This window comes from Ostrea edulis, chromosome 3 (genome assembly GCF_947568905.1).
Source record: "Ostrea edulis chromosome 3, xbOstEdul1.1, whole genome shotgun sequence".
NCBI classification, from domain to species: Eukaryota; Metazoa; Mollusca; class Bivalvia; order Ostreida; family Ostreidae; genus Ostrea; species Ostrea edulis.
The window spans coordinates 17,045,810-17,056,179 of NC_079166.1; the positions used below are offsets into that span (position 1 = coordinate 17,045,810).

Consider the following 10,370-nt stretch of genomic DNA (forward strand, 5'->3'; position numbering starts at 1 on the left):
TCCAAAAAATAAAGTAGTTGAAACACTTATCGAAATTATATTTGGAGGCAATACTCTGTTTCTAAAAATGAATAGGAAAAGGCGCCAAACTGTCACAGAGTAAAATACAAAACTCCCAACTTTACTCGGATTGTACTTTCTGAGGAAAAACAATTGCAACTTATACTTTTACTTTTAATTCAAATTTATCCATATGTTGATTCTTGTACATACCAGGAGATGAATGATATTTGCGTTTGTTGAAATTAACACTTTAATAAGAAGCAGCAGTTCATCAATCGTCATTTCTAAGTTCATAGTGAAAAACAAAATCGGATATTTTCGGGACAACTCTTATAGCATACACATTTGTTAATCAGATTACGTATTTCTCCAGTTTAAGCTTTTTTTTTTATTAATTCAGGTATTATTTTTCTTGGAATACAAATATGACATAGAGAAATGTGATCGCCTTTTTATCAAATTTAAATATCATATGAAACGATTTCTAATAGTGGTATTTTATTTTATAAGCATAAAGATAGGCATGAATGAAAATTAAATTGAAAATAATAAAACATAATATTGTGTTTGCATTGATAAGAAATAGAACAGTAAACTTGTACATAGAATGAATGTGTTACCCGCTTATCGTTCTTGATTGTGTGTGTTGTTGACTTCACAACGACCAATCGATGTAAACAACACAATGAAAATAGTGTAACTGTACACCGTTTTGTTTCACGAAATATCTCACTAATATAATGGATATGGACGAATATCTGTTTTCTGACAAACTGTCCGAGTTTTAGGTTGATTCAATCAACAATCAGGAATGATGCACAGGAAGGAAATAATGCTCTTCTACAGAGGATGATCTTGATGTTTACGTCAACACAGGCATATGAATTATGGACATTATGACCCCTCTTTCTGATGTTTTTGCGGGGATAATTTCTCAGAAATGTGTGGATTCCCTGTCTATCCCACCCCAATTTCGATTTAAGTAATCGTTTCACACTTTTTGTAAGCTACCGGTTTGATTAGTTCCGGTTGAAGTTCAATCTCTAAAGCTTAAAAAAAAGCATGAAACGATTATGTAAGTAGAAATTGGGATGGTATAGACAGGGAATCCACATATGTTCGAGAAATTATTACCACCAAAAAAAAAACAAATTCTAGGGGATAGTGCCCATACTTCAGGTACCTGTGGATTTCAAGACTCCCATGCCATCATGCAGATGCTGAAGTTTAACTCTTACTTTTAAAACAAAATATAGGAGTCGTATGGACTTGAACTTGTGTACATTTCATTGATGATCATTCGCAATAAAAATGTCTAAAAAATTGTAATGATAATCCCATTTCCCTTTTGATACGATTCATCACAAATATTTTTGTATGTATAAAGTACCCTAAATGTGGCAAATGTATCACGGATGTCACCTTATCTACTGCTGCAAGGTTGTTCATAATCAGCTGATGTTTCCTTGTGTGTCCGAAAAGTAACAAAAATTGCAATTTGTTGCTTTTAATCGGAACAGGGTCGTTTAAAATTTTTAAAAGGAGGTTAGGCCTATTTTTAAAAAATTGCAAGTATTGCTTTTATGTTCTCACTCTATATACCCGCTCTTCAAATATGAATTTGTCTGAAAATTTGTCTGGAAAACGGAAATATTCATATCTAGTGATCAGTCATTCAAAAACTTACTTTGTTAAACACCACTCTGATTCCACGCACAAGTAATCTGAAGTCCAGATAAAAAAATATGTTAGAGTTCCTCATTGACAATATTTTCGTGGTCTTTGGTGATCAGGTCTTCAAACAGTCTGTTGGAATTTCCATGGACATGAATTGTTATTAACAATAATAGCTTTCATTCATATGTCGATTTGATATATCCCTGTGAGCTCGAAATAAAGGACACCACAGAGTATTCTATTTCTGCTTGAAACTTACATATTTTATTGAAAGTCGACATTAACAGCAAACTGACAATTCAACTGTATGATTTCAGCTTCTCCATCGTCAACTTCCCATATTTATGTAGCAATATTCCATTATCACCTGCATATGGTGTTTATATATCTCAACTGATTCGATAGGCAAGAGCTTGTTCTGCGTATAGTCAGTTTTTAAATCGAGGTAAGCTACTGACAAACAAGTTGATGATACAGGGATTTCAACAGTCTCGATTGAAGTCAGCATTTCGCAAATTATATGGTCGTTATAACGATTCAGTTCGTCAATACAACCTATCATTGGATCAAATGCTGTCTGACGTGTTTCATACCGATTCTTAAGCCGGTTTTTTTTTTTTGGCACACTGATTTTGACTGCGGATAACTCCGTTTACCAGATCAGAATATAGGGCTCAAGGCGGGTGTGACCGGTCAACAAGGGATGCTTACTCCTCCTAGGCACCTGACCCCACCTCTGGTGTGTCCAGAGGTCCGTGTTTGCCCAACTATCTATTTTGTATTGCTTATAGGAGTTATGAGATTGATCACTGTTCGTTATTTTCACCTTGCTTTTAATAAACATGTTCAGTTATCAGTACTGATGTAGTATATGAAATATGAATTATAATTTCTAAATGATGGTTTTCTTTTTAAATTTCAGATTGAAATGTTTTGTTTACAGTTTTGATTTGACTAAATTTTATAATCGATAGTAAGAAAATAAAAGTTACATACCTTTTGGACATGGGTGTGGAGCTCTATATTGCACGTATATTTATAATGATCTTGAAATTATACGGATACCGTTGACTGATAGAATTTGTAATGCAGATCAACATTAACACTCATTGATAGGGTGTGTTTTTGTCATTAGAATAATCAACCCTTGTGTATTTACAATTTTACGTACTTACAGTGCTCTTCGCTTTAACTTTAGCGGTTGACTTTAATTTCTATGTTGATTTGTTTCAGTCTTTGAAAAATCAAAAGATTATTGACGTCTGTGTTTAAATTGACCTTTTTGTGTCGATATTATTTGGCTACCGACGGATGTACTGAATTGCAGTGTTTGTGACTTTTCGTGACAACAAATGCATCGCGTCGGAGGTTTTGAACTCATATTTTTTTCTAAATTTGGATCCCACTGGAAGAGGTAAATGGTCATCCACTTATGAGAATTAACACTGCAATTAAATGCAGCACACTGTGGCATTTTGCAAAGCTATGCAGTAAATACCATGTCATAAGTCTATCGTTCTTTACACAACAGTGGGTCATTTTGACGTCATCAGCAAGGGAGATAAGCTGCGACCGTCAAAGATCATTTACCTGATCGAATACATTTAATCAACTGTTGTGTCGTTATTTTGCATTGAAATAAAATTTTAAAATAAATTCTTCTTTTAAAAACCTTGATTATTCAATTCCAATGGGTTACTCAATTCTTCAGAATATCGTTCCATAAGACCTTTAACCTATTGATATATAAGCCTAGTTGACTTTAAACATTATCGATTGTTACATGTACCAAAATCAAATGAAATTGTTCGTATTGTACTGGCATGGCCAGGCTCAGTGTACAATGTGTTGAATGGCATGATCACCGACATGGCCAGGCTTAGACTGACCGGGTAAAGGAGTGACTTCTAACAGAAATAAAAAGGAAGATGCAAAGGTATTCTTATAGTCATATTTCATGTATATGTTACACTTATATTTCTAAAGATTTTTTTGTCTTGGTTTTGGTGGAAAAAATCTTATTCAAAAAGCTATATTGTTATTTACGAGTTTATGAGCACATTTAATCTTCAAATATCTAAATGATTTACATGTTTTGTTTTAACAGAGAGACCATAAACTATTGATAAATTAGTAAGCTCTTTTCTGCTTAAATTTCAACATTAAAAAAAATTGTTAAGAGAATTCGAACAATAACAATTAATCTAATGATGGATCCAAATAAATGCTATCTGTATATAGTGTTGGATTAATGTATTTTTATTATGTGTTTCTGGTGTCTCAATATTGTAGAAGTATCAAACCTTCGGATCATTTTATCCAACTGTTCGTGTGATTGTGGCCTTGCTAATTACATCTCAGGACGTAAACATTTAACAGTAACTATTTGAAATTCCAGTGTACATGTATTTTATTGAGACAGGTTCTAAACAAAGTTTTTTTCTGTATAGGAATAGAAAAACCCTCTTCAAATAATATTAATATTCAGGTTGCAATTCCTACTCATAATGCATGTCAACTTTGCTAATTCATGTCACCAAAACGCATATGTAATATAGGTTTATAATTACACTGTATTGAATGTGCATACCCTAGAGGGTGTCAAGGCTCAACATTACCATCTTCTGAAAATGGGTCACATACTAAACTCTTAATTACGCAAAAAGCAAACAAAACTCTTATCTAAGAATTTTTCATCGTCTTAGAAACAAACTACTTTATGGGTATCAAGAATAACTGATCAATAGTAGCATAATTTGATATCATTAACGACAACTTAAGTTATTTCCACTATCTTATTTTCCCGTCTGTCTGCTATAAATAGTCTGTTAATAAACGCATCACTCAGATGCCTAGTGTTGATGGTTGAAATGATTCCATGAATGGGATGTGGAAATTTATTTGTTTATTCACATTTTGAGTCTGACAACAGAACCGACACTATTCTTTCAGTTATAGATATAAATGCAAAGTCGTGTCCCACCATACTATTGTCTAAAGTTTCTTTTAGAATTTTTAACTCATACTGGGACATCACCAGCTGTACATGAATTGTCACAAATGGAAGGTGACGATAACGAACAGTGATCAATCTCTTAACTCCTATAACAATACAAAATAGAGAGTTGGGCAAACACGGACACCTGGACACACCAGAGGTGGGATCAGGTGCCTAGAAGGATTAAGCATCCCCTGTTGACCGGTCACACCCGCCGTGAGCCCTATATCCTCATCAGGTAAACGGAGTTATCCAAGAACGGACCCCAGGACGTACCAGAGGTGGGATCAGGTAGACATATCCTTAGCATTAGGATCCGTAACAGATCAAAAGTGTCAATGTTACACGGGACATCAGGTCATATTAATAGTCCAGGAATTTCACTTCTAAATGCCGAGTGCGAAGTAACAATTACTATCTATACTTTCATTGTAGGTTTAAGGCGGTCATGACACTAGCGGGGCTCAAGCTCACGACCTCTTGGTTATGAAGCAAACTCTCTACCTTTGAGTTACCGATGACGGTAAAATGAATGCCAAAGAAAAGAAAGGTGGATGAAGAGATATATGAATAGATAAACAACTGTCGTTTAGTATATTCAAAAACTATACAGAGAGAAATATTTATTACATATGAGGCATATGAATATTCATTTAGCAAACTAGACATGTACTTACTCACATGGACTTCAGTGTAGGGTATAGAAATCAACCCTCCCCTCTAATATAAAACATTATTAGCATTCATATATTCGTCTCACACCATTGGTGGATGGAAAATTAAAAACATTTATCAGTATCAAAGCACATTATATTTCCTTGTAAAATCATGTAACGTCTGCATATTGCAGGGGGGGGGATACCGTCACTGAATGTTCATAGATAATCTGCGCTAATTTTCCTGATCAGCCCCAAAGGCTACATTTGTTGATGGTATAGGGGTTTCAATAGTCTTGTATAAAGTCAGTATTTTGCAAATTATATGATCGTTATAATGATCCGGTTTACCCATATCACCTAGCATTGGGTCGAATGCTGTTTGAATCTCATAACTCCAATAAACAATGCAAAATAGATAGTTAGGCGAAGACGGACCCCTGGACAAATTAGAAGTGAAATCAGGTGTCCAGAAGAAGACGTGTTGCATACCAAATGTGAGGACATTCTTGGCACACTCATTTTGACTACGGATTACTCCTTTTACCTGATCAATACATAAGGATCAAGGTGGGTGTGACCGGTCAACAGGGGATGTTTACTCCTCCTAGGAACCTGATCCCACCTCTCGTATGTCCAGGGGCCCGTGTTTGCCCAACTATCTATGTTGTTTGCCTTGTGGGAGATTGATCACTGTTCCTTATCTTCGCATTTCATACATTTGATACAAGTGGGTAATATGTGCAAAGCACATCCAATAAACTGTAAATATTGAATTTGACTTTTATGTTCTCGTGGTTTCAATAATTTCCTCTTTAAAATATAGAGTCATTTGCTCATTTTCTAATATGATTGAACATACATGTATATGCCCTTTGAACTAGTTATGTATGAACATCATGTGAAAAGAAATTTCGGTCCAGGCTTAGGATGATGTTCACATTCCCGGATTCACATTCCGAAAATATTCTAAATCTTTAAAATTCGCGTATTTAGCAGAAACAATGCAAGGGAAGATAGCTGTACTAGAAAATATTCCATTGTATTGATCATTGTGGCAAAGTTTCCTGTCTAAGGTTATTTATGTCAATAAATGATCAGGTGTATAAAATAAATCACCCAAACTTCCCGAAAAGCAAAGGGAAAACCTAATAATTGTCTATGACGAAGAGAAAATACAAATTAATTTCCTTAAATAAAATCTGGAAGCGAAGTATACGAAGAATAGGAGATTTTTTAAATGACATGTTTCTTGTTTGGATATGACATTACAAGTTTTTAACAAGTTTGTCATTTCTTTTCATAGAGAATAAAAAGAAGAACGATACGATGCAATCTTTGTTAAGATGGAACTTGGATTTCTTCATGATTTCAGACGTCTGAGATTGTCCTAACGTGCGTCAAGTTTACCACTGCTCTGATTGAGGGCACACTGAGTTACCCTGACTTTTCAATATATTGTATCTGAAGTCATCCTGAGTTTCCATGAAGTTTCTAGTGCTATATCTGAGGTCATTCTGAGTTGTTCGGACATTTTAGTTGAACTAAAGTTTTCAGTATTGTGCTTATGGTGACCTTAAACTATCTGGTCACAGATGATCAAACCCAACTGACCACTGAATATTTTTCTTCACGTCCACTTCTCTAAAACCAAGTGCGTGTGGCAGGTTGCAATCATCACTACCGGGTAATCATATTAAAAACCACACCCTCGATTCATTTGCTTGAAAACGAATAGAAAATCAACTCTAGATAAATCAACCAACTCAATTTTCCCTAGTAATTTTACAGCTTCCACTAAATTACACTATATTTCTACAATGTGGCTATAGTAATCGCTATTTACTTATTATGCCATAAACATTTTCTGTTTGCTTATGTTTGAAGTCTATCAAAAATAGATGGTTGTTTTCTTTATTTGCTTTACACCCCACTAGACATGTTTGTCACAAATATTTTTATAAATATTTCTACTTACTAACCACAATTACTATGTATAATTCAATGACGTTCTAACCATAGTTATTTTCTCCTCTTTTGTCCCCTTAGTCTGTTCTTCGTAATTGTTTGATGAAATAAAGATATAATTCAGATGTATATTACAGAGTTAATTATCGAAATGTTTCCATACATGGGGTCGAAAGATTTGTTTGTCTCATTTGTCTCATTTGCATTGAATTGAAACTATTCTTTACATTATTTGTAAAACTCATAAACCTCGATACTATTGTTCAATCCATCACGAGGATATTTGAAAGCTCCTTAACATATACCGTATGAAATAACATCTTTTAACAACGTACAATTAACCATGAAAAAGGAAAAGGTGAAGGCAACGATGAAACTAATATTCTAGAGCTGATAACCTCGCAAACCCCTTTCCTTTTACAAAACTATCGAACGGTTTTTTGGGGTTTTTTTTGTTTTTTGGTTTTTTTTTTTTGTTTTTTGTTGTTTTTTTTTGTCACGCAGGGTTCTTGAGAGATGAGTGAATCATTCCAGACATTGTGTATTTCATATACTCCGTATGCATATGTATTAGAGGCAATGAAGTACTGCTTTATTTTTCTATATGTCAGCCCTGATATCTCTAAATTTATCCATTTGTCTTTTAACCTTGTGTTATCGCCAGGAACAGCAGTTCTGATGGCCTGATAAACCAAAAACGACATGATACGTTGGAAAACGTCCCAAAACTAACCTGTTCATATCAATAAAATTAACAATAATTTCAAATTAAATTAAACAATTCAAATAAATGAATTGATACATATTTATTCTTATTTCTAAACAATGGATTCAGTTGGCAGAATGTTCGATTTGTATTTACCTTTTCTGCATATTTACAACTGTTCTCATGCACTGGTTACCACACAAAGTCAGCACTTTACAATACGTTGCCTACGGCAAAAAAGGTTAATGAAATCCATGTATCTTTTATGTAATCATGCCCCAAGATTAGCACACATGTAAAAACACCTATACACAAACTTTCCCGAGAACATAACCTCCTTGAAGTACCAGAAATAATTATCCTATTTTTGGTATCCTGATTTGATAAATATGTCTTGTACTTGTAAATGTAAGGTACTTGTAAATGTAACTTTCCTTTGTCACTGAAGTTCACATGTCATAAATCAAACATCTTTCACTTAAAAATCTCGGGGTGTTGTGCCAATGATGAAATTTTTATGTACGGGAACCCTGTTTATGCAAATGAGTCCATTGTGAAAGTAACTATACGTGTAGATTAGGGGCGATATCAAGATCACAATATAATATGGATATTGCTTTAGCATGTATGCTATATAAAGAAGAAATTGAAACTTTTTCAATATCAAAGAGAATTGATATAACCCATTTGACGGAAGCTTTTACGCGATTGCTGTTTACCGTTTGGCAGTGGTGGTAAATAACGAAACAATATCTTGACATTTCCAACCACAAAAGGACTGTAGATATGTACGTCATGACCTTTGTCATGACGTATTTTTCATTGTGACGTCGTGCAATGTGCCAGTGCGGTAAAGTATATAAATGTACAGCACTGGTATTAAAAATTTATGACGAAAGCCTTAACTCAACAACGCAGAGTTTCGTTCTTGACCTACTGACTCATAAAGTGGTGCCCCTGTAACTGCAATTCCTGGATCCGCCCCTGAATTAATGCAATGTGTATTATATCTCTAAAACGAGAAGTTGCTCCCATCCTGGTCATAGTCTATGCATATGACAACATGAATGAATTTGTACTGTGCTACAATACAGTACAAGTCAGCTCATCAAGGGGGTTATGCGAGAAATTGTGTGGGCACAAACTAGTTAAAACATCTTTTCAGGATTTCTAGGAGCACGTCAGTAAGTTCTTGCAATATCGTGATTATAACTACCTGTGTCAATCTTTTATTTGAGTTAGTGGAAAACATGAAAATATATTGTGAAAGAAAATGGCTTGAAAACGAAATCAGATGGGTTCTTCAACCTATTAGGAAAGGTAACTCTTGTAAAAATATTGCAGTCGTAGTACTGGAAAGGTCTATATATCCTAAGTTATTATTGGTTTGTCCATTGGAATACAATGGGTGTACCCTTAGGTATCATACTAATTGGAGAAATACGTGTTTATCTTCACATTCTTATCACTGAGAAAATTTTTGCAGTATGCATGAGATTACTATTTTCTTATTTTATCCAGACCTCAAAGAAAATAGTTCTAATTCAGATGTGCAAGCACTTTTCCCTGAAATAATGAAAATATAAGTTTGATTGCTTGTTTGAATCATAAGTCTCTGTTGTAATCGTTTGAAATAAGATCTGTCGATATGTTTCAAAAATATATGTCATAAAGCGGAGGAAATGCGGAATAGGCAAATTATCATTTCTATACGTCTAGTGATCTCTGGTACGACTGAACGTAAATATATTTAGCAAGTTTCCATGTGAAATCAATACTTTTTAATCATATGCATCTCGTGGCAGAACTCATCAAATAATAATCGGATACTTTAATTCCCACAATGTACATGTATTTTACCCAATCTAGCATCTAACTCTTCTGCTAATCTACGGAAAATGTTGATCAAGGGAAGAGTACTGAATTGAGAGTGTTCTAATCTGCTTCTATTTAAATTTAAAACATATTTCTTACCCAAATTCTTTATTCAAATAGACCAGAACCCATTTCCCTCACCAGATTGTGCTGGAGAAAAACGTCATGCATTACCCCCTCCCTTCATAAATGAAAATATGTTATGACATTGTTCAATATCTGTCATTCTATGGAACAAAACATTTACCATCTTGACATATTTCCTCCCTCTTTGAGACGTTATTGATTTCTATATAAAATAAGTTGAATATTTAAAATAGTTAAAATCAATAATAATGGCAATCAGATAATAGATATATGAAAAATAGCATTTTGCAGTCCAGAGGAGTAAATTTGAACTGTGTATTTTCATACAGGAATATATTGCTAAATGAATACTGATCTAATCAAAATAGGTTCATCATCCATCGGTTCATTGCAATTTTAC

The 10,370-nt window shown here is 34.1% G+C and overlaps 1 long non-coding RNA gene across 1 annotated transcript in view; it reads left to right on the plus strand.

Moving 5' to 3' along the window:
* The window catches only part of LOC130053287 (uncharacterized), a 17,120-nt gene extending 9,427 nt beyond the window's left edge, over window positions 1–7,693 (plus strand). Inside the window, exons 2-3 of the long non-coding RNA XR_008801816.1 lie at window positions 5,114–5,228; window positions 6,641–7,693. This is a non-coding gene — a long non-coding RNA (uncharacterized LOC130053287). The remainder of the gene's footprint in view (window positions 1–5,113; window positions 5,229–6,640) is intronic.
* The last annotated feature ends 2,677 nt before the right edge of the window (window positions 7,694–10,370 follow it).